Source organism: Rattus norvegicus, chromosome 6 (genome assembly GCF_036323735.1).
Source record: "Rattus norvegicus strain BN/NHsdMcwi chromosome 6, GRCr8, whole genome shotgun sequence".
NCBI lineage: Eukaryota > Metazoa > Chordata > Mammalia > Rodentia > Muridae > Rattus > Rattus norvegicus.
Window position 1 is genome coordinate 43,142,123 of NC_086024.1, and position 25,165 is coordinate 43,167,287.

General features: G+C 36.2%; 1 long non-coding RNA gene across 1 annotated transcript; it reads right to left on the bottom strand.

The window, feature by feature from the left end:
• Window positions 1–3,264: 3,264 nt before the first annotated feature.
• Window positions 3,265–21,887, bottom strand: LOC102555226 (uncharacterized). Its single transcript, XR_354682.5, has 3 exons — window positions 21,337–21,887; window positions 5,116–5,321; window positions 3,265–3,666 (listed from the first exon to the last, which is right to left on the bottom strand). It is a non-coding gene; the product is annotated as an uncharacterized LOC102555226 (long non-coding RNA).
• Between the last annotated feature and the right edge of the window lie 3,278 nt (window positions 21,888–25,165).

Below are 25,165 nucleotides of genomic sequence, written 5' to 3' on the forward strand. Positions count from 1 at the left end.
GTGAGGTTCAATGTGTGTTTTGAGCTTTAGTAAGGTTTCTTTTACATATGTAGGTGCCCTTGCATTTGGGGCATAGATATTTAGGATTGAGAGTTCATCTTGGTGGATTTTTCCTTTGATGAATATGAAGTGTCCTTCCTTATCTTTTTTGATGACTTTTAGTTGAAAATTGATTTTATTTGATATTAGAATGGCTACTCCAACTTGCTTCTTCTGACCATTTGCTTGGAAAATTGTTTTCCAGCCTTTCACTCTGAGGTAGTGTCTGTCTTTTTCTCTGAGGTGTGTTTCCTGTAGGCAGCAGAATGCAGGGTCCTTGTTGCGTATCCAGTTTGTTAATCTATGTCTTTTTATTGGGGAGTTGAGGCCATTGATGTTGAGAGATATTAAGGAATAGTGATTATTGCTTCCTGTTATATTCATATTTGGATGTGAGGTTATGTTTGTGTGCTTTCATTCTCTTTGTTTTGTTGCCAAGATGATTAGTTTCTTGCTTCTTCTAGGGTATAGCTTGCCTCCTTATGTTGGGCCTTACCATTTATTATCCTTTGTAGTGCTGGATTTGTAGAAAGATATTGTGTAAATTTGGTTTTGTCATGGAATATCTTGGTTTCTCCATCTATGTTAATTGAGAGTTTTGCAGGATACTGTAACCTGGGCTGGCATTTTTGTTCTTTTAGGGTCTGTATGACATCAGTCCAGCATCTTCTGGCCTTCATAGTTTCTGGCGAAAAGTCTGGTGTGATTCTGATAGGTCTGCCTTTATATGTTACTTGACCTTTTTCCCTTACTGCTTTTAATATTCTTTCTTTATTTTGTGCGTTTGGTGTTTTGACTATTATGTGACGGGAGGTGTTTCTTTTCTGGTCCAATCTATTTGGAGTTCTGTAGGCTTCTTGTATGCCTATGGGTATCTCTTTTTTTAGGTTAGGGAAGTTTTCTTCTATGATTTTGTTGAAGATATTTACTGGTCCTTTGAGCTGGGAGTCTTCACTCTCTTCTATACCTATTATCCTTAGGTTTGATCTTCTCATTGAGTCCTGGATTTCCTGTATGTTTTAGACCAGTAGCTTTTTCCGCTTTACATTATTTTTGACAGTTGGGTCAATGATTTCTATGGAATCTTCTGCTCCTGAGATTCTCTCTTCCATCTCTTGTATTCTGTTGGTGATGCTTGTATCTACGGCTCCTTCTCTCTTCCTTTGTTTTTCTATATCCAGGGTTGTTTCCATGTGTTCTTTCTTGATTGCTTCTATTTCCATTTTTAATTCCTTCAATTGTTTGATTGTGTTTTCCTGGAATTCTCTCAGGGATTTTTGCGATTCCTCTCTTTAGGCTTCTACTTGTTCTCTAAGGGAGTTCTTCACGTCTTTCTTGAAGTCCTCCAGCATCATGATCAAATATGATTTTGAAACTAGATCTTGCTTTTCTGGTGTGTTTGGATATTCCATGTTTGTTTTGGTGGGAGAATTGGGCTCCGATGATGCCATGTAGTCTTGGTTTCTGTTGCTTGGGTTCCTGTGCTTGCCTCTCGCCATCAGATTATCTCTAGTGTTACTTTGTTCTGCTATTTCTGACAGTGGCTAGACTGTCCTATAAGCCTGTGTGTCAGGAGTGCTGTAGATCTGTTTTCCTCTCTTTCAGTCAGTTATGGGGACAGAGTGTTCTGCTTTCGGGCATGTAGTTTTTCCTCTCTACAGGTCTTCATCTGTTCCTGTGGGCCTGTGTCTTGAGTTCACCAGGCAGCTTTCTTGCAGCAGAAAATTTGGTCTTACCTGTGGTCCCGAGGCTCAAGTTCGCTCGTGGGGTGCTGCCCATGGGCTCTCTGCAGCGGCAGCAACCAGGAAGACCTCTGCCGCCCCTTCCAGGAGCTTCAGTGCACCAGGGTTCCAGATGGCCTTTGGTGTTTTCCTCTGGCGTCCGAGATGTGTGCACAGAGAGCAGTCTCTTCTGGTTTCCCAGGCTTGTCTGCCTCTCTAAATGTTTAGCTCTCCCTCCCACGGGATTTGGGTGCAGAGAACTGTTTATCCGGTCTGTTTCCCTCAGATTCTGGCGGTGTCTCAGGCAGGGGTCCTGCCACTCCTGGGCCCTCCCCCACGGGAGCCCAGAGGCCTTATACAGTTTCCTCCTGGGCCAGGGATGTGGGCAGGGGTGGGCAGTGTTGGTGCTCTCTTCCGCTCTGCAGCCTCAGGAGTGCCCACCTGACCAGGCGGTGAGGTCTCTTTCCCACGGGGTCTGGGAGCAGAGAGCTGCTGCGGGCTGGGATCCGCGGGCGTGGGACCTCCGGCAAACTCTAGATGTGCCCGGTCCTAGATGAACTCTGCCTCTGTGTGTCCCCATCTCACCAGGCAGCTCTCTTGCAGCAGACAAGTTGGTCTTACCTGTGGTCCCGAGGCTCAAGTTTTCTTGCGGGGTGCTGCCCAAGGGCTCTCTGGGGTGGCAGCAACCAGGAAGTTACTTCTTCTTTCTAAATTGTACTTGTAAACTTTTGATTTCCTTTAGTTGTCTTATTGCTCTCCCTGTGACTTCAAGTACTGTTTTGAAGAGACATGGGAAGAGTAGACAGCTCTGTCTTGATCTTTATTTTAGTGAAAATGCTTTAAGTTTCTTTCTGTTTAATTTGATTTTAGCTATTGGTTTGCTATGCATTGCCTTTATTGTGCTTAGATATACACATTTTGTGCCTGCTTTCTTGAAGACTTTTATCATGAAGGGGTGTTGGAATTTGGAAAATGCTTTTATGGCGTCTAGTGAGATGATTATGTAATTTTTTCTTTCAGTTTGTTTATATGGTGGATTCTGTTGATGGACTTTCAAATATTTAACCAATCCTGCATCCCTGCAATGAAGCTTACTTGATCATGGCAGGTGATGTCTTTGATGTGATCTTAGGTTCAGTTTGAAAGTACTTTATTGACTATTTTTGCATCAATATTTAAAAGGAAAATTGGTTGGAAACCTGTTTTATTAGATATTAGAATGGTTACTCCAGCTTGCTTCTACAGTCTGTTTGCTTAGAAAATCTTTTCCAGTTTTTTTTTTTTTTTTTATACTGAGACAATAACTATCTTTGCTGCAGCGGTGTGTTTCTTGAATACAGCAGAATGATGGATTGTTTTTGCATTCATTCTGTTAACCTATTCCCTTTTTTACCAGGGATATTGAGAGATATATTTTACCATTGATATTGAGAGATATTAATGACCAATGATTATTACTTCCTCTTATTTTGATGGTTTTGATGGTTATGTGTTTATGTATGTGTTTCTCTTGGTTTTGATGGCGTGAAATTGTGAAATTATTTGTTTTTTGTATTTTTGTGAATGCAGTTAGCTTTATTGGGGTGGAGTTTTTCTTCTGGTATTCTCTGTAGGGATGAGCTAGTGGAAAGATATTGTTTAAACCTATTTTGTCAAGGAATATCTTGGTTTCTCTATTTATGGTGTTTGAAAGTTTTCCTTATTATTTTAATATGGGTTGACATCTGTGGTCTCTTTGTGTCTGTTAGACCACTGCTTAGGCACTACTAGCTTTTAGAATCTCAGATGAGAATTCAGGTATAATTCCAATAGGTCTGCTTTATATGTTACTTGGTCTTTTTCTCTTTTGCACAGCCATATACTGGTGTGATTTCTTCTGGTCTGAAGACATCTAACCTCCCATTGCCTAGAAGAAAGGAATTTAAATGGAAGAAGCTTTGTGACAAGGACAATGAAATAAGGTAATATGTCTCTACCTTTCAAAGATACTATATCTAAATAGCATAACATGATGAAATGATGTCAAAACATACATCTTTAGAGGCTCAATCATTACAGCAATTGTAGACAATGTGCAATTTAATTAACATCTGAAACAGTCATGAGGTACTCTTTATTATTTTAACTTCATGATTGATGAAATGAACACTAATAGTGGTCAGTTTTATGTCAAAGTTTGTACTCCAAACACATCTGTCCTACAAACATCAATTTTATTTAATTTTAGTATTTTTTAACTCTGATACCTGCATTGTTTTGGAAGAAGAAAATAATAGATTTAAGCACTCTTATCTATCAGTGTATAGTTCTTGTTTTGTTCTTGACCTATTTGTCTACAGTGCATTCTCTGATTACCATAAGACCCTGATGGTAAGAATAGCACTATCGTGCTGAGTTTGTCTAATTATTCTACATAAACATAATGAGAATATCTATCCCTTAGCACCAGAGAATGAGGACACAGTACAGAAGTATAAAATGGGGAAGGAGTAAGAGAAGAAGCAAAGACAAGAATCTAAAAATTTCAACCAATCATCCCTTTCTCAACTTTTCTTGACATTTGGAGATGTAGCATTTTGGAATCTGCAATAGCTACACCTTTCCTATTTTTTGTGTTAATTATGCACAGAATTGTAGAATCAAATGGTCACCATTATACTGTAAATATGCTGGCAGGACAGTTTCCCTAACCTTCTGACTTCTCACCAGTGAGGTCCTTGAATCTAAGTTCTCCCAGCATGACTCTCCCCATCTGTGGTCTATCTGTACACCCAGCACAGCTGGGCCCTGTGAGATGGGCCTACAGCCAGTCATCTTCTTCTTGCCAAGTCTTCAGACAAGCAGCTGGGACACTAGAATAATATTCCTGGGAATTCCCTGGCTGTCAGCTTAGATACTATATCCTTGTTCACTGAGCCAAAATTAGTAAAGACTGGCAAAGACAAATGAGTAACTCATCCAGGAGAATTGCAGGTTGTATCCAAAAATTTACCCAACATTGATTCCAAGTAGCATTCAACTTTGTCTCTAACAAGCTAACAGATGTGGGCACTGCCAGGGGAAGTTAATGGGGATTGTTCACAGATCTAAGTTGGAGCAGGGTAGTTTTTTTGCTCAGTTACGTTTTGGAGCAAGAGACCAGAAATTGTCAATCTACTTTGACACTTGATTTAAGAGAATATGGAAGATTTCCCATTTTTTTCTTTTTCCAGCATTTATTTTTTCAGAACTGATAAGTTTCTGGCCTTAGGTCCTCACAATATACCTAGAGGCTACAATATAGGTTAGATTGTTCTGTTCACAACAGCATGTGGCTTTGAGAAAAACTGTTTATTCCTGGCATGGAATTTATTACCTGGAGCTGACTATTTATTGAGCAGGTTTCCAGAGTCAGACGTCTGGCTGTGGAAGAAAGCTGAGCACTACAAGCCTACGGGAAGAGTAGGAACTATGGTCATGTGGATTTGTAGACATTCATGCCACAATGAAGAGCCCATGTTTTCCTGCTGAGCACTGATTCTTGGTGGCACATCCATCATTTCCTTTAATTATCAGAGCAATCTGAGGAGACAGAAATGGTGATAGTTTAAAACCAAACCAATCAACCAACCAACCAACCAAACTAAGGATTTACTGTGGGCCAGAGACTTAGATAATGAAGTCTGTATAGTAAATAAATATTCTAGGTCCTCACTTATACAGAAAGGAAATATGACTCTGACAGTGTAAGCTATTATCAACTTTAATCAGATAGTATACAATGGAATGGGTATCACATTAATCTTAGAATAAAGCATGATGAAAAATTCAGACATAAGAGCATGGAGATGAAAGTTTGAGCCTCTCTGCTCTTTATTTTGCTTGCATCATTGAATTGACTTCCAGGAGTACCAGAAAGGGAACAAGATGCTTCTCACAAGGTGCTTCCACACTAGGTGATGGCATTGACTTCTTTCTATCAATAGCCATCTGCAGCAGGGATGGGAGATTGTGTAGTTCTGTCCCCGATATATTTAAGTTGAGATTGTTCTGGAATCTAAAACTGGAAAGACAATGCAGTTTCAGAATTAAATTGTCTCAGTTTTAATAAAATGGAAAGCAGAACATGAAAGAAAAGAGAGGTTAAAAATTCCCTTCTAAATAGATAATTAATTTAATTAATTTAAGGTGATCCAGGTTCTTCAGTGCCTGAAGGGCTGGACTGTGATGGAGGTCCTATTCTCCTGGGAATCATCATAAAACATCCAAACACAGACTTCTTGTTTCTTTTGATATCTTCCTTATGCCCCCAAAGAATAGATGGTTGAAATGTGCTTGATGTTTGGTGTAAAAGGAAAGAGAAATTCAGGATGCTGAATTTTGAAGACTAGAATTACCCAGAAGGAAAGCCTTCAAAGAGAAGAGTGATATATTATCTATGAGGTAAAAAGCTTTTGATAAAGTTGGCCATATTGTGCAGAGCACAAAAGTCTCCATTTATTTGTCTGAGACATTTTATCTCCACAGGATTTTACCGTAGGAAGAAACACTCTGGGACATTTCTCCAGTTTATAGCTCACTGCTTCTTCAAGAAATAATTAAAATGAATAATTTTTTTACTACTTGCAGAGTAAGCCTTTTACATAAAAATTTAAGTTCCTGAATTGGTTTATATGTACAGCAGCATGAGGAACCTGTGCCATTCGAGCTCAGCATGAGTCATTGTTTGACCCAGGATCACGTAATCGGTGAGATTGGAGGCATTGACAACTGATTGTTGGACTGCATGACAATTTAACTAAAGGGAAAAGGTTCATCCTTAATGTAGTATCCCAATATAAATTAAAAGGAGATACAGAAAAAAAAGCAAATTAAGCTGGTTAAAGAATTTTCCTCTATATATCTCCCTTCTGATACAGGTACAATAGCAGCCAGCTCTTAATATCCCCAACCCACACCTGTACCACCATGATGCCTTATCTTCCATGATGGACCGTAAAAAGAGCTTCTTCTTTATGCTCTGTAAAATAACATTGCTAAAAAGGATTGGAAACTTGTGAGCACCAGTAGAGCATGATACATTGTGTCTTCTACATATGGCAAGGAAGCTGCATACACGAGATCTCAACAACATGGTTGCCTAAACAATGACAATACCAATTGACATGCCCATCTGGATTGGGGACTATCACAATGCCTCACCTATAGATGAGGAAGTATAGGCAATTAATGTCTGCTAAGAGAGGGATAATCCACCATTTCTCTCTCTCTCTCTCTCTCTCTCTATATATATATATATATATATATATATGATGTAAATATATTATTCATATATAGAGTTATCAAAAATAATAATACAGAAAATATTCAAAAACATATGTGCATACCTATTACAACCCCTGCCTATACAATGATCTTGAAAGCATTGATATACACACAGGAAGAAGCTAAGGAACATTAAAAAATATCTTATTATTCAGCAACTTATTTGTTAGAATAAAACCAAAGGGCCTGACCTGATAACAATAGCAGTTTCTGGAATGGTGGATGTTTAGAAGTTGAAAGTCTTGATGGCAAAGCTATATAAATTCTCAAAACCTGATGAAGTTAGAAAGCTTCTAACTACTGATTCAGTGGGACCTCGGGAAACAAGAAAGTAACTGTGTGCTCTCATTACTGTCTATGGTTTCAATAAGTACAATGTGAATTATCTTACAGGGAAAGTTAGAAAGCTTATGTCTAATAAGTTTACATCAGACTGTCAAATGTTGACATTCTCCTTAGCTCCCCTGGACACAGAGGTCAATTCTCATTGCTCTCATGGTCCACTGTGCTACTGTTATTAGTATTTCAGTAGTCACACACTCATACTAGATTACTCCCTCATCATAATGCAAGATCTCATATGAAAAGAAGACAAATCATGTCGGTGTTTATGATAATGATAAAAGGCAGAAGGTTATACAGAAATCATGATCATTAAATATGCAAATTGTTAAAGATTCCTGCATATTTAGAAATAATTAAAATAAAGCAATTGTCACCCAGAGTCCCAGTGGCCTGTGAGGGAAAGTCACTTTTCTAACATCAAATGTAGCCACTAACAACTATTTCTTGGCAACTACAAAACATAAAGTTCTAAAATAGGTCACACACACACACACACACACACACACAGACACACACACACGCACACACACACACACACGGGGGGGGGAAGACAGAGAGAGACAGAGAGACAGAGACATAGGACACACAGAACAAACAGGACACACAGGACACACAGGAGACACAGGACACACTAGAGGCACAGGAGACAGAGACAGGGGGAGAGGAAAATACAAAGAGACAGAAAGAAATATTCTTTACACCTCTTTAATCCAAAGTTGGAGGTTTCGACTTGTTGAATATCACTTTCATAGAGATGTTTAAACTTTTTCAAATATACACTAAGAACTTTGTACTATAGAACCATTATAAATACAAATTTTAAAAGGTTATCTTAACGTAATCTTCACATGCAAGCATATCAGTGTAGAAAGGGTTACTATTCCTTCGTTCCTGTATTTTATTTTGTTTTCTCTCTCCTCTTAATTTTTACTTTTTATTCATGGTCTTTTTTTCTTTAACACATAATTAGGATGTTTAAAGTACTTTGCACCTATTAAACAGCACTGGATTAAAGTGTGTAAATAAATATAGGATGAGGAACACAGGTGTTTTCGTGATTCAATTAGTGGGTCTTTATTCCTACGGCTTCCATGACTTACTGTCTTTTTCTTAATTCAAGAGATGAAAATAAACAGTCATCTGGCTATTCAGGGAGCCCATGGAGGGCTCATTAGCTGGGTTCTAATTGGGTTCTTTGGAAAATCTGTCACTCAGGATTGAAGGTGAATATGACGCCAGCAGCAAATGAGTGCACAGAGGGCTCTGAAGTGGAATGACGGAAAGTACTTCAGAGAAATCGGGGGATATGAGATGAGTTCATTTGGGACAAATGAAATGCACTTTTAATATGGCCAAGAGGCAGGGGGTAAAACTGCAAGGCCTAGGGAAGCTCACGTTTGGAAAAAGTGATTTAGCTTGACTTCCAAAATTTGCTTTATTTTTACGGGTGCGATAGATGATTGTGTAAATGAGTGTCACTCCAGGAGACGGCTTGCTACTGCATCAGCTGTTACAAGTTCTCCTTTTGTATGGTTACTGCTGGTTACTATACCAGTATGGTTTCATTTCTTCTGGTCTTCCTTAAAATAATATTTCTGTCATCACGAACATCTCCCCTGTAATGTGATTTGTATGAAATTTATCCTTCATATCAAACCTCAGTCAATGTTCTTTGAAATAGTTGACCAGTGAATCAATTTTCAGAGGAGAGAATTCACTGCTATTCCCTTAGGCTTTGTTTAGTGTTTCTTCACCCTTAGTATTCAGTTATTCTTATCTTTCAGCCAATTTTATAATATGCAATGGTCCATTGGGCTGCTCTCAACCTTGCTCAGAGAAGCTGTCTAATGAAGTGGGTAGTGATTAATAAAGAGGACAGTGACTTTTCAAAATACTGAGAGTAAGCAATGGTAACTGCTCAACTTTAGAGCGGCCATGCCCATTAGGCTCTCCCACCAAAGGTCAGAGACTATCTCAAAAGAGTGTGGGGATGTATGTAGGAAAAGGAGGATGAGAGGAATATTGAAATTCTATCTCCTGGGAACACCATTGCTGCTATAGTCATGAGCTGATAGCAGCTGTGTAAGACTTGCACAAGATTAAGCCCTGTTATAAATTCCACATGGAAAAAGGATACCACTTCCTCCATTTGAGGTACTCTTAACATTTTATAGCTTCTTCTCAGTGGAGAGTCACTTTCTAAGAAGACTGGAAACTGTTACCAGTGGATGGCCTCATATCCATGGACGTATGAGAAGTTCTAACTAGATTCAGTATATTGTTGTCTAAATGAGTATCGTGCTGGTAGAGGGACAGCCCATCAGCTGTCACATGTTCTCCTTTTGTATTGTTACTGTTGGTTGCTAGCTCAACCTTAGAGGGGCCATGCACAGTAGACTCTCCCACCAAAGGTCAGAGACTATCTCAAAAGTGTGTGGGGATGTATGTAGGAAAAGGAAGACTTATTCTGTTCTTCTAAGAAATAGTGTTTCTACATCCGGCTCTCGCTCCTGAGAGACACAGCCAGAATACAGCAAATACAGAGGCGAATGCCAGCAGCAAACCACTGAACTGAGAATAGAACCCCCGTTGAAGGAATCAGAGAAAGAACTGGAAGAGCTTGAAGGGGCTTGAGACCCCATATGTACAACAATGCCAAGCAACCAGAGCTTCCAGGGACTAAGCCACTACCTAAAGACTATACATGGACTGACCCTGGACTCTGACCTCATAGGTAGCAATGAATATCCTAGTAAGAGCACCAGTGGAAGGGGAAGCCCTGGGTCCTGCTAAGACTGAACCCCCAGTGAACTAGATTGTTGGGGGGAGGGCAACAAGGGGGGAGGATGGGGAGGGGAACACCCATAAAAAAGGGGGGGAGGGGGATGTTTGCCCGGAAACCAGGAAAGGGAATAACACTCGAAATGTATATAAGAAATACTCAAGTTAATAAAAAAAAAGTCTCCCAAACCAAAAAAAAAAAAAAAAAAAAAAAAAAGAAATAGTGTTTCTGGCATCAGGGCTAGTATCTACTGAAGGCACATAATTTCACATCAATCTTCCAAGATAATAAATACTGAGATGTTGAATTTATAATTTAAGTCTGTGCAGACAGTTTAACATTAAATGATAATGCATTCATTGCTAGGCAGAATTTAAGAAATGGTGCTTGCCAGATATACCTGTGTGCAGGCTTGCATAATGAAAGCTCGAAATGCACAGACATAAGTTGTAAAACCTTATTTATCACCATATTAATTAGGTGTCCTAAGTGATCATCCAGTGAGTCTGAAAAGCCAGCTAAAATGGTGGAAGTCTCATGTACCTGACTGTGCATGCACATACATAAAAGACAGACTGTTATTAAGATGAGACCTATTTTCTTTTACAACACACAAATATCATTCATAAGCTAACTTCTAAGTTAAGATAGTAGCCTACTACATAGTAGACTTTTTGTTTCTGTGTGAAGGTTTAGGTATATAAAAAGATATTCAATCAACTTCTCTCTCTCTCTCTCTCTCTCTCTCTCTCTCTCTCCTATGTATAGTGTATTATGTGTGTTTATGTGCACATGCATATGTATGGAAAGACCAGCAGCTGATTATAAATGGCCTCCCATATTAATCACCTCCATATTTATCAAGGCATGATCTCTCACTGAACCAGGAGTTCACCGTATTGTTAGAATAGATGCTCAAGTAAGCCTAGAGACCTGTCTTTTTCACACCTGACACTCAACTTTGGCATAACAGACATGTGTCCTCATGCCATCTTGTGTGTTAGGCACTTTACTAACTGCGCCAACCATATCCTCACTGCCAGAAAATGTTTTCTTTGCAAATAGTTAATACTTTTTCAATGATTGAGTGAATTGCTTATTGACATTTTAAAATGTTCTCATCAAACTCGAAAGCAATTGAATTTAATAAAATTACAGTATGATAGAGTGGATTTAACTCTACTCAATATTACACTGTCTTTCATTTATATGCCTTCCCAAGGGAATATTTAATAAACTACACAAAGCATCAGTAAGCAAAAATTTAGTGCTTGCACTGGGAGAAAGACAGGAAACATCTTCAGCAGGTAGCCACAACCCTTCTTAGCGGTTAAGTAAATTAAATACCTAGAAATACTCTGCTCTCTATTGATTGAATATCTTAATTTATTCAACAGCTGAGAAACCACTATCTCTGAATGACTATTAAATATTTTCTCTAAATTAATTCTATTAGTCATCTGCTCTAGTTAAAAACCTCCCAAACGTTAGTTTGCTATGTGATAAAGTGACTAATATTTATATGTCTAGTAATATTCAGCAATCAGGTCTCATTGTCCTTGTGAAAGCAGTTTGCAGTCTACTCATGTCCTCTCACAGAAACATTAATGCACAGATGTAAAACATGTGAGAGAAAATATCACACATTGAGGAATCAGAGTGCATTGTGAATGTAGAGTCTCGTTTGGTTCAGTCCAGAGGATCATAGGTCCTGTTGTTGTTGTTGTTGTTGTTGTTGTTGTTGTTGTTATTATTATTATCATTATTATTATTATTTCTCTTTTGGATCTGAGCCACACTAAGATTTTGAGATGTCTGTACAATGTACAGAAATCAGCTTTTGTGTTCTATTTGCAGGATATAGTAAGAAAAACTTTTCCTTTCTTTTTTTTTAACTAAACTATACATTTCAGTTCCCTAGGGCAGAAAAAAGTGGTGAAAAATTTGAAATGTTTGAAACTGACTGAAACCTCCATTGTTTCTTGTCTACAGAGGAAGTCAGTGGGTGAACCCTATTAGTATAACGAGAAATGACATTGAAATGACATTTATGTCTTTCATCCAATTGGAAGAAGCAGGAGAAGACATTAAATCACAAGATTATACAATTTTACATCGGAATTTTAGTTTTATAAGTACAATTTTTAAAATTATATGTTATATTTCAAAGAAATATATCCTCTTGTTTAAACTTTAAAAAGTGCTTTGGATGTGGTCTCTCTGGTATGGCAGAAGACCTAATGACAATCTCTGAATCCCAAGAAGTAATCCTAATAGAATATCACCCATGTAATATTCTTTCCTAAGCTATTAGTGGATAAAAATACAACAAATATTAATAGGATATCTACAGGACATGAACCTGTTGAACATGACCAACTTTGTGCTGATTCAAAATGATCTTTGATGACTACTAACACATTCTTCAGGGTTCAGTATAAATTTAATTTATGTTTGTTGTTATCTTGGCAAGTCCATATAAAATATATCGATAGGTCCAGGAAGACATTAGAATGATTAGATATTGACATTCTTCCCCTGTTTTCTTTCAATATTCAATTCTTTTCAAAATTATCTAAAGACTACATCAAACAGAGTGTGGCAAAACAAACATCTTTAAATATAAAAACATATTATATAATATATAATAATACAATAAATTCCTTTCTCTTACTTGCTAAAAGAAATATGAGTTGACTACATCTGTAATATTTTGTTAAGAAGCACTAATGGTTAATGATTACAAAGAAACAGTTTTCCCAGATTAATTCAAGTTATATTTTGTATTTTTTATTGAGATATAGATTTGCAATCAACACTATTAATATATCTTGTATCTGTTTATTATATTAAATATTTCTGGTTATTATAAATATCCCTAGGGTTCTTACATGATTTTATATGTATCAGATAACTAATTTATAGTTTCTTAATTTTCTAATGATTTATATTTTTATTTTATTAATTTTTTTCAAGGGCTTTTCTTTTTTGCCATTTTTAAACAAAATAAAATACAATAAAATAAAACAATCACATTGAAGTTGGATAAGGCAATCTAACAGAAGGAAAAGAGCCCCAACGAAAGACAAAAGAAATAGAGACTCACTTGCTCACACATTCAGGAGTCCCATAAAAATACTAGGCTAAAAGCTGTAATGTCTACACAGAAGATCCAGTGCAGACCTTGCAGGTTCTGCGCTGGCTGCTTCAGTCTCTGCGTTCATAGGAATTCTGCTCAATTGATTTAGTGGGCCTGGTTCTCCTGGTGTCCTCTGTCTCCTACATTCTTTCTTCCTCCTCTTCTACAGGGTTCTCTCAGCTATGAGGTGACGGATTTGATGGAAGAATCTCATTTAGAGCTGTGTCTTGAAAGGACTCTCTCTGTGTGTACATAATGTCTGGCTGTGGTCCTCTGTCTTTGTTCCCATCTTCAGGTAGAAGTTTCTCTGATGATGGCTGAATACATCACTGATCGGAGTATGGCAGAATAGCTTTAGGACTTATTTTAGTTATACTTTGTTGTTTTTTTTCTTCTCTTTTATTGGATATTTTCTTTATTTACATTTCAAATGTTATCTCCTTTTCCAGTTTCCCCTCCAGAAGGCCCCTATCCCACCCCACTCCCCCTGTTTCTATGAGGGTGGGTGGATGGGAGAGCACCCTTATATTTTTATTTTTAAATTTATATTTTCATTTGTGTGTATATGTATTTGTGTGTGTAAATATATCCGCAGGTGTGTACATAAAGTTAGATGACCCATTTTCTTTTTTTTAATAAGGAGATTTAATATGATTATCTTTTATATTTTTATGACACTGCATCAATAAGTAATGTTCCTAAATATAAATAATTCTATCACTTGCAAAGTGATGTGTGTAACAAGGATGTCATGAGTACATTGTGAACAGGGAAACTTCTCCTTGTCTTTCATTTCAGTTTTTTTTTTTATTAACTTGAGTATTTCTTATATACATTTCGAGTGTTATTCCCTTTCCCAGTTTCCGGGCAAACATCCCCCTAATCCCTCCCCCTCCCCTTCTTTATGGGTGTTCCCCTCCCCATCCTCCCCCCATTGCCGCCCTCCCCACAACAGTCTAGTTCACTGGGAGTTCAGTCTTAGCAGGACCCAGGGCTTCCCCTTCCCTGGTGATCTTACTAGGATATTCATTGCTACCTATGAGGTCAGAGTCCAGGGTCAGTCCATGTATAGTCTTTGGGTAGTGGCTTAGTCCCTGGAAGCTCTGGTTGCTTGGCATTGTTGTACATATGTGGTCTTGAGCCCCTTCAAGCTCTTCCAGTTCTTTCTCTGATTCCTTCAACGGGGGTCCTATTATCAGTTCAGTGCTTTGCTGCTGGCATTCGCCTCTGTATTTGCTGTATTCTGGCTGTGTCTCTCAATCCTGCTCCTGCCGGTCTGCACTTCTTTGCTTCATCCATCTTGTCTAATTGGGTGGCTGTATATGTATGGGCCACATGTGGGGCAGGCTCTGAATGGGTGTTCCTTCAGTCTCTGTTTTAATCTTTGCCTCTCTATTCCCTGCCAAGGGTATTCTTGTTCCCCTTTTAAAGGAGTGAAGCATTCACATTTTGATCATCCATCTTGAGTTTCATTTGTTCTAGGCATCTAGGGTAATTCAAGCATTTGGGCTAATAGCCACTTATCAATGAGTGCATACCATGTGTGTTTTTCTGTGATTGGGTTACCTCATTCAGGATGATATTTTCCAGTTCCAATCATTTGCCTACGAATTTCATACCGTCATTGTTTTTGATAGCTGAGTAATATTCCATTGTGTAGATGTACCACATTTTCTGTATCCATTCCTCTGTTGAAGGGCATCTGGGTTCTTTCCAGCTTCTGGCTATTATAAATAAGGCTGCTATGAACATAGTGGAGCACGTGTCTTTTTTATATGTTGGGGCATCTTTTGGGTATATGCCCAAGAGAGGTATAGCTGGATCCTCAGGTAGTTCAATGTCCAATTTTCTGAGGAACCTCCAGACTGATTTCTAGATGACCCATTTTCAAGTCATGTATCTTTCTCTATGGCAAACCACTTTGTTTCTGAGTACAGATACATGTTCCTTGTGCTGTGTGTACATTTGCGTGTGTGTGTGTGTGTGTGTGTGTGTGTGTGTGTGTGTGTGCGCGCGCGCGCGCACGTGCGCGCTCACCTGAGTGTGCATGGAGAAAAAATATCACTATAGTGATGTGTTCCAGTTTGACTGAAAGATTCTCAAAGGAAACAAACAAACCAAACAAAACAGGAATGAAAGCAAGAAGGTGAAATTCAACTTGACATTCTGCATGTTGTGATTCTGCAGTGTCAATTGTCTATGGGGAGAAATAGAATATACTAATAGACATAATTTTGTACAAAGCATTGTATTAGGGAGCTGGAATCCCTCGATGTAATCTTCCCTATGTAAGTGAAGACCATGGAATATTGTTTCAAAATCACGTTTCCTTTTTGAATGGTGGTGTTTAAAACTAAAGGTATACAATTGCCTGAATATCATTGGGGAAACAGAATGTGAATATTCTCTGTTGATCTTCACATACAAAAATATTTTTAAATAATTCTTTGGCTAAACATCCACAGAAGCTGTAGCTCATCAACAACCAGGTTTAAGTTTTGATCTTAGGTGAGCCATGACATGTCCTAAGTAAGTTCACCTTTGTTTGCATGCATGGTGCAGTAAATAATCTGAAAGAGAAAATAAAGCATTAAATTCACTTAGATGCTTTATTTTTGTGGCCTTTTTTTTTTTTTTTTGGTTTCTAGTTTATAAATAGAGTCCAAGTAATTTTTGCACATATTTCTTTTTCTTTGGATCTTTGCTAAGAGCCATCACTAGTTCTGACATTGTTCATATGAAGATTTTGGGATATATTAGGGAATTAACTGTCAACAACAAATGACTTTATCTCATCGTTTTAAAATGTTATCTCTCGCCTCACACTTTTGCCTAGAGTTTCGTATACTTTTCAATAGCAGTGGAGAGATGGCACCCCTCTTAGATTTCTGGTTTCCGGGAGGAAAGATTTTCTTTTTCTCCATTGTAAACTGAAATGTGGATACAGATTTTCACAAATGTCGGGGGACTGGATATGTATGTGTAGAAGAAAAGTCTTTCCCCTTCTCTCTCATCATACTCGAGAACCAATTCCAAGTAGATCTAAGTCTCTGGGGATAGGTCTGAGCTAGAATTTCTAGACGATAGTTGAAGGGACATATTTCCTGGACTTTGTGACCAAAGTCTTTCTTGTCTTAATATTTCTCATTTCCATGTAGCCTCAATGTCAACCACATATAGGTATATACACATTCAAACATATAATATATCATATAAGTTATTATTATACTTTGCCAAATGGTTTTTTAAAATACGACTCTCTTATTCTGTAGAATATGATAGATTATATGTACACTATAATATTAACAGTTAAATATCACTAGAACTAGAGATGAAGCAAAGATCATAGCACATTTTCTTATAATACAAGAGATCTTCAATTCAATCAAGAGTATCACAAAATAATTTGAGTTCTCTTTCCAGTACCGACTGGTTTGTTCTTGTAGTAAGGTTATGTCTGTGACTTATGAAATAAACAATAAAATGTTACTATAGTTAAGTCAATTAACTCTGTGGATCACAATTCCTCAATTAAAAACATGAAGAAATATAATGAGACTAGAATCTTCTTTACCATGCAAAGTATAATCAAATTTAAGTAAGTTGGGAGAAATTGTAATGTTTATAAAAGTTCGAGCACTGCAGTTGGCCATGGCAAATACTTCATAAATATCTGAATAGATATTATAGAAATCTGATATTTTCCTGAAAACAGTTTTAATTGTATGAGTTTCAATTTGATATTACACAGTTCCTTCCAATGTTTTGAATTCTTCTAGGTATTGCTGGTGACTTTTTCTCTATATTCCTTTTATTAAAAATTACCATTTACTTCTATTTTTAAAATACACTAACGGGATTGTTGGGGGGAGGGCGGTAATGAGGGAGGATGGGGAGGGGAACACATATATAGAAGGGGAGGGGGAGGGGTTATGGTGATGTTGGCCTGGAAACCAGGAAAAGGAATAACTATTGAAAAGTAAATAAGAAATACCCAATTTAATAAAGATGGAGAAAAAAATACATTAATGAAATGTCTCTAAGAAAAATATAAATTTCAGTCTTACTTAAAATATGATATTTTATGCAACTGAAGGAATGTTATGTATTATTTAACAGCAAATTGTAGTGCTATATATTTGAGTGGCTCACACTACACTGTTACCTGGCTGGAAAATTGAACGTGAACAATGAAGTAAAGGAGATCCATTCTCCTTTTCTAATGCAGGGGATTTTCACTACAGAATATTATTGAAATATGAATATGTTGTTTCCTCATCAATCCTGAAAACAAACTTTACAATGGGGTGGATAAATGAGAATTTTTGCTATGTATATAATAAAAGTGAGAAATTTGCAGTAATGGTTCTAAAAATTTCTTAATGCAATGCTCTCCATTCCTGTCTAATTATTTTCAATCATTAATATTTTCCTGTCATTTTTCTAGTATTTTATTTAATTATAAAGTAAAATGATCACGAAATATTTGACTGTATTTTATTTTTATGAGTTCAAGTCAATTCTCTTGTTTTTATCTATATAAAACTGAAATTAAATAGGAAATATGGTCCAACATCATGGATAATTGAGAATTAGGTATCTAGCTGTCCAAGTTTCCCTTGTGAATGTGTGATGGAAAGTTTTTTTCTCAAATATTTTAGGCTCTTTTTCTTTTCAGAGTTTCTATGGTGATTTGCCAATGTGCTCTGTAATAATGCTTTGCCTCATAAGATTCTAGTGAGTGCTGTAGTATTTGGAAGAGGAGAGTAAGTCGTAAAATTATGAGTGATAGCACAGGATTTTATTTTAATTAATGATTGTTACTGGGTGTATGCATATGGCTTTGTGGAACAGGATCTCACCTTTTTATGGAGTTTAGGATTTGAATATAGGTTGTCAAACTTTGTGGAACTTATTCACTGTACTCTTACTTGGGATTTTTAAAAATTATCTATCACTGGAGCTAGTAAAGATTTATAAGGAAATTTGATGATGGTAATGATTGATGATGTGTTTATGTGTGTTTGGTTGTGCAGTTTTATGCATGGTCAAGTAGAGAACATAGAAAGATGTCAAATATCCTCCTCTACCACTTTCTTCCAAATTCCTGAGGCAGTGTCTCTCACTGAACCTAGAACTCACTATGATTTTGGAGGAAAGGCTGGTGATCTTCCTTTCTTTGTGTCCCCTCCCATCAGTGCTGAGTTGACAGGTGTACATGTAGCCATACTTGGCTTTCCATGTGGGTAGTGATACTTAAACAACAAACACTTATCCACTGCAGTATCTCTCTAACCATAAATCCTATTTTCAACTCTACATAGTTAGTTTGCCTTTTTAGGAAATACAACATATAAGCACTAATCTGGCTAATCTAATGTTTTAGAAATACTTTTATTAATACTTTGCTAGATGCCTCATAAACAATTCTTGATAAGACAAGCTGAGAATAAAAGTTAACAGACAATAAATGCATTGATATGCAAGTAAGATTAGAATAAATCTAATTATAATTATACATACAATATATATAATTATATATATAAATTATATAATTATTGTATATGATACCTAATTATAATTATATATACAATAATATATTATATCATTATGTCATAACTTTAAAATGTAGTATATGTCTGGGTAAAGTCTACTCCCTCCAAGTTGGATGCAAACAGAGAAGGAAAAACAGGGCAAACTATATACTGGCAGATTTTTTCACAAAGTCATCTTTTTCGTGGAGGTCATCAGGGTATACTACAAAACAAAAGATGCTATGAACATGAACACAATGAGTGAGTTCCTGAAGGTAGAAAAGTTCTCACAAATCAGTTGGTTAAAGTTACTGTATGAAGTCATCATGTAGTTAGATTTCATTCTGTAAAAAAATTAGATGAGTGAAGAAACCTGTTTTTGTTTTTCTAATATATACATACTTATATATTTACACACACACACTCATCTTCTTACAGATTGTGTTTGACATTAACTATGCAGATTTTTGTATAAAATACCTTATAAATTATTTCACTACATAATATCACAGTTCAGGGATATTTGATGTTCATAAGTCACATAACACTTGGTAGACATTGGATCCAAAACTTAAAATTTCTTATATGTTTTCTACCAACTAGTAATGCAAAAAAATTTCATATACATTGTATAAGCCATTTAGGTTCTGTGGAATTTGATGTACGAAGCAAGGTGAGATCACACCCAAACATCTGATATGACCTTGAACTAGGAAATAAGGAACCACTTTAAAACTTCGTTGCATTTAATTAAAGTATAAACCCAAAAAGAGACAAATAAGCAAAAGAAAAGTTATGTTCTCTGATATGTATGCTAGTGATAGATAGTACTGAACATCAATATCAATGTCAGTGCATAAAACATTTAAATTTATGTCTTCTGAATAAAATTTTGGGGAATGGGGTCATTGTTAAAAAGTTCATGGGAGACTTTTACTTCTTTAGAGAACTCTTATGGTTTCTGGAACTTCATATACTTTTTTTCTTGGATGAATAGCACTGTTTTAATTCATAATCAAGAGCCACAGAAGTAAGGAAGTTATAGCTATTATAACAGAAAGACAACACCAACTCTGTTTCCTCTAGAGGGTTGTTTTTGAGTCAGAATTAGGTATACTTATTTGATACTCATTTCTATCTATCAAATCACAGTTTCTTTATTTAGTGATATGATGGAATAGTCTCTGAAGGACCTTTATATTCTTCCTTTAATATTTAAAAAAATGTAAATACTTCGAGCCTAAACATTCTTTATTTTAGACAGACTTTTGTTTTAGTATAATAAGAACTTGGTCATAAATTTCAAATGATGCAGATAAAATATAAAGAGATAAAATAATTTCTCCTTCATAAATATATATTTAATTAATTCGATTATGCATTGAATAGTCTTCTATAACTTAGTATATTACCATACCATGGTCTTTTTCATTGTGCTAGATTTAGTGGTTATGTTTAAAGAATTCTGTGCTATGTGGGATGCATTATTTGATCATCAGCTCATCTATAAACATTGAGATTCTACATCCTATTTCTATATATCTATATTATACATCAGATGCAAAACAATGCTTTTCATATACATGTTTTGCAAATGTACATATGTAATGCTTGTCTAAGTATATGCATACATATGTAAATGTATGTATATATTTATATGCATGTTTATTTGTGTTTGTTTTTTCTCTAGTGTCACAATCATATTTGTGTGAAAGATTGGATGTAAAGCTAAACTTTGATATGATATTTATATATAATATATAATATACATGCAAGATATATTTATGCCGAAATGGTTTGAAAAAATAACATAATTTATGAGTGTTAAGAGTGTACTGTATTTGAATGTGACTTATAGTCCAACTTTTGCTAAGAGTGATAGTTAATTAAATCCACAATTGTATAAACAATTAAAATATGGAATCTGCTGGTTGTCTGAGGTTTCTATAAAGAAAATGGGAAGTAGGTGTTGAAATATATAAAGTTATAAGATAAGTGTTTTGTGTTTTCTTTATTTTTTAAGTCTTTCCTGGACAAATGCTAATAACAAGAATACCAAAACTAAGTGGCTTTCCACACCAGCATCTTTCTCTCCTTTTATAAGGTTTTGAAGATATTATTTTCGCATCTTCCCAATGACTTGTGTTCCATTGTCCTGGCACTTTTATTACCATTTTTCAGGAAATGAAAATAAAGAGAATCTCACCAAAACTAAACTACTTTACTAAGGTCACAAAAGATAAATTACGTTTTAAAATGTTTTTAAAATTATTAATGTCCTTATGCAGTATAAAAATAGAAGTCAAGGGGTTGGGGATTTGGCTCAGCGGGAGGTTGAGGATTTGGCTAAGTGGTAGAGCACTTGCCTAGCAACCACAAGGCCCTGGGTTCGGTCCCTAGCTTCCAAAAAAAAAAAAAAAAAAAAAAGAATCCTTCAAAATAGAAGTCAGTGGGTGATAAAGAATTACTTACCTTACTGAATGAAGACAAACCCATGCATTCCAGTCAGAAAGCTTCAGTCTACTGAAAGTTAGCTTCAATCTGCTTGGAAATGCTCACTCTTTGTACAGAGAACGCACTCTGTGGTTGGTGCACATTGGGACAACTGCCACCTCTTGGGTAGAAAAATCTTTGCTGGAATTTGGTTTTGCAAGAGCCTGAAATGAATTTTTCATCTACTGCTGCAAGGGGCCTGAAGCAAAAATACTTCAAATAGCCTTGGCAGCATCAGGTTATATAAAGCACAGAACAGTGAGGGCTGCAAGTGTGAGGAGACAAAGAGGCACACCATAATCACTCAGGAAGGACCACTCTCCATTCTGACACTGTTGTCTCCAAGGGTGACAATTCTCATTCTAGAACACAGGTGACCCCTCTGTCCTCAGTCAAGCATGTCCCAGCCATGGCTCTCCAACAGGAACAAGAACACATAGGGGAAGTATACTTCCTTATAGATATTAAGGCATGCATGATAGAAATCTGAGCTTAGAACCAACTGAAGCATTCTTATAAATACAAATGTCCATACTCATCTGTCAGTCACCACACAAATAGTATAAGCATGTTCACAATCTACATGGATGTTTATACATTCACGTGAAAATATTTGGAGGTGGAAATGGAGTTATATGTTTGTTGAGAGATTTACAAAGCTTTATTTTACTTTATCTTACACAGAATTTCCCTGCTATAAAAAATCCCAAGAGATGTAAAAGTACCTTTCAATGAATATAGCTACAGATATCAAGCATTTGAAGCAAATAGGTAATACACCTTAAAGGTAATATATGTTAAAATTGGAGTCATTCAGTTTAATAAATTTATAAAGAATTCATGAATGTTTTTTGTTTGACTAGACATTTTAGACTAGTAAGAGGCTTTTATGATTTTATGAAATTTCAGTGTCTTTAGTGTTGTAATTAGAAGTAAACAACCTTAGTAAAACTATAATAAAGAAGTTAGACTGAATTAACAAACCTTTTCCCGTGAAGAAAATATCAAAAGCAGACATCACCACAGGATAAATCTATCAGTAATTCAAGGGATGAAAGCCAGTCCTTACTGTGTCCTTCCAAACATGGGAAAGAGCACTTTAACTAAAACATTATTTATATTTTTGTGTCATAAATACATAGTTTGTGAATATATGTAAAATATAGGCACAACTACTAAGAGAATACAGAATATTTGACTTCCTGATTTTTTTTATCTTTATTAACTTGAGTATTTCTTATTTACATTTCGATTGTTATTTCCCTTCCTGGTTTCCGGGCCAACAACATCCCCCTAACCCCTCTCTCTCCCCTTCTATATGGGTGTTCCCCTCCCCATCTTCCCCCCATTACCACCCTCCCCCTAACAATCATGTTCACTAGGTGACTGTTGGCAGGACCCAGGGCTTCCGCTTCCACTGGTGCTCTTACTAGGCTATTCGTTGCTACCTATGAGGTTGGAGCCCAGGGTCAGTCCATGTATAGCCTTTGGGTAGTTGCTTAGTGCCTACAAGCTCTGGTTGGTTGGCATTGTGGTTCTGGTGGTGCAGGCCAGTAGGATGTGCTGAAGAGGCAGAGGCAGGTGGATCTGAGTTCGAGGCCGGTTTGGACTTCCTGATATTAATACCCTTAATACCCTTAATAAAATTATGTCCAATTTTACCCATTTTCCTACAAATGACATGAATACTTTTCTTTGTTGTTGAAGACAATTCTATTGTGTCTATTTGCTTCTCTGTCCATCTGTCTGTCTGTCTGTCTGTATCTATCTGTCTGTCTGTCTATCACCTATCTTTAATCTCTGTCATCTATTTCTCAATGCATGTCTCTATGTCTCTATGTCTGTCTGTATGTATGTATCTATTATCTGTCCATCTTTACAAACATCTACATCTATATCTATACATAGATAAAGATATGTATAGATATAGATGTAGATATAGATATATAGATCCATCTGTCATATATCACATATCTATCAACTGTTTACCTAGCTATGAGTATCTTAATCAATCTCCATTTTCTTTAATCATGCCTATGTTGTCGAATATCCTGGTTGGCTCCATTGTTTAGTCAAGTGCCACAACGTTATTGCTCTTCAGTGACCTCTGTATTATTTCACTTAGAGTGCTTTTCTAAATCTGCAGGAATGGACATATAAGCGATCCATTTCTAGTTTTGGAAAACCCTTCACTGTGGTTACCCTTGTTGACATTTAACCCCTGCAGTACACAAGAGAAACCTTTAATTCATATTCTTCCAGCATTTTGCATTACTTCTCTTAATGATTCCTGTTTTGGCTGGCTTTAGAAGGAATTTCAATATAGTTTGGATTTGCATTTTTCTGATTCTAAGGGAGCAAAAATAGTTTTTTCAAAGCTTTGTATTTCATTCCATAGGAACATCCTGTTCAATTAATAAGCCTGCCTATTGTCTTTGTTCTTGATCTCTTTTTGTTTTTGTTTTGTTTTGATTTAATTTTCTTACGATAACCTTATTCCTTCTTAAAACAAAGACAGTACAAGAAAACAAATTTCAAGTTAAAATTCCTGCCATAATAATGCTATTCTTTTCCTCTCGTGTACTGATATACTTCATGCTTAGTCCTCATTGTACTGCAGGTTTGATGGCAAAGACTTGAGTCATGGCAGGGGTTGGGCAGAACTCTTATGCCAGTCTAATACAACAAGAACAATACTCCCGGATCTATAATGTGAGAAGGAAATAGAACTCTTATTTCTAATCTACCCAAATTTAGACATTTTGTAGATTAATAGTAGAAGTTATAGACAATAGACTATCCATAAAAAAATGAATAAATGAGATGCAAGGTCAATAAGAAATGAAACAAGGCAAATCCAGTTGTCCAATAAACAATTTACTTCAAAATATTCTTTGTTTTTTATTACTTTTATAAAATGAAATGACCTGAATGTCAATGCTTTCCTGTAAGGAATGTAAAAGTAGCTGGGAATAGAATTCACAGGAGAGTATTACCTAGCAATGTGAGGTCCCAGGTTCAAGTCTAGTAGCAACAAAACATTACAAAGTTTGAAAAGAAGAGTGAACAGCACAGTGTCATTTTCTTCACCAATGGTATATTGAATTCTAACATGTGAAACATCTTTATCTGAAGAAACAATTCATTGTTTCATTGGGAAAATATGATGATTGCATTTTTAGTACATCTTTACGCATACTAAAGTAATTTTCTAGGAACTAAAAATTGCTTTCTTTGTTTGGGCAGTACAAATATAAAAACCCAACTGGCTATTGAAGATGAAACTTCCTTCCCAGTATGTCTGATGGCTTATGGTTTGCTGCCTACTGGGAACAACTCTTTGGATTAACAGAACTTTTAAGATCTCCAAATCCAATCTTTCACTATGCTACAATTATTTACCCTGAGGAATCTGGAAATTCTTATTGACAACATGCACATTTCCATTTCAAACATCAGTCTGTAACACCTAGAAGCATAGTTTAATGTCTAAAGTTGTTATCATTTATTACCCCATAAAAGCAACAATAAGAAAGAAAGACAATATAATTCATGAAGGTGCCTTCCAGTATTTCGGCATTCATGGATTCATACAGGGCCATAACTACAATGAGGAGCCAGGGCAGTATCATGTGTGAAATATGCAATAGATTTCTGCTTCATGCATAGAATTTATTTAGGAACACTTTCCCATCCTAGAGAGGAGAATGGTACTATTTGTATCAAGTGTTGCTTTGGGAATCATATATAGATTAAGTCTTTGTATTTCATGTTACCATCATAATAGGTTGTTTAATAAAAGGATAAA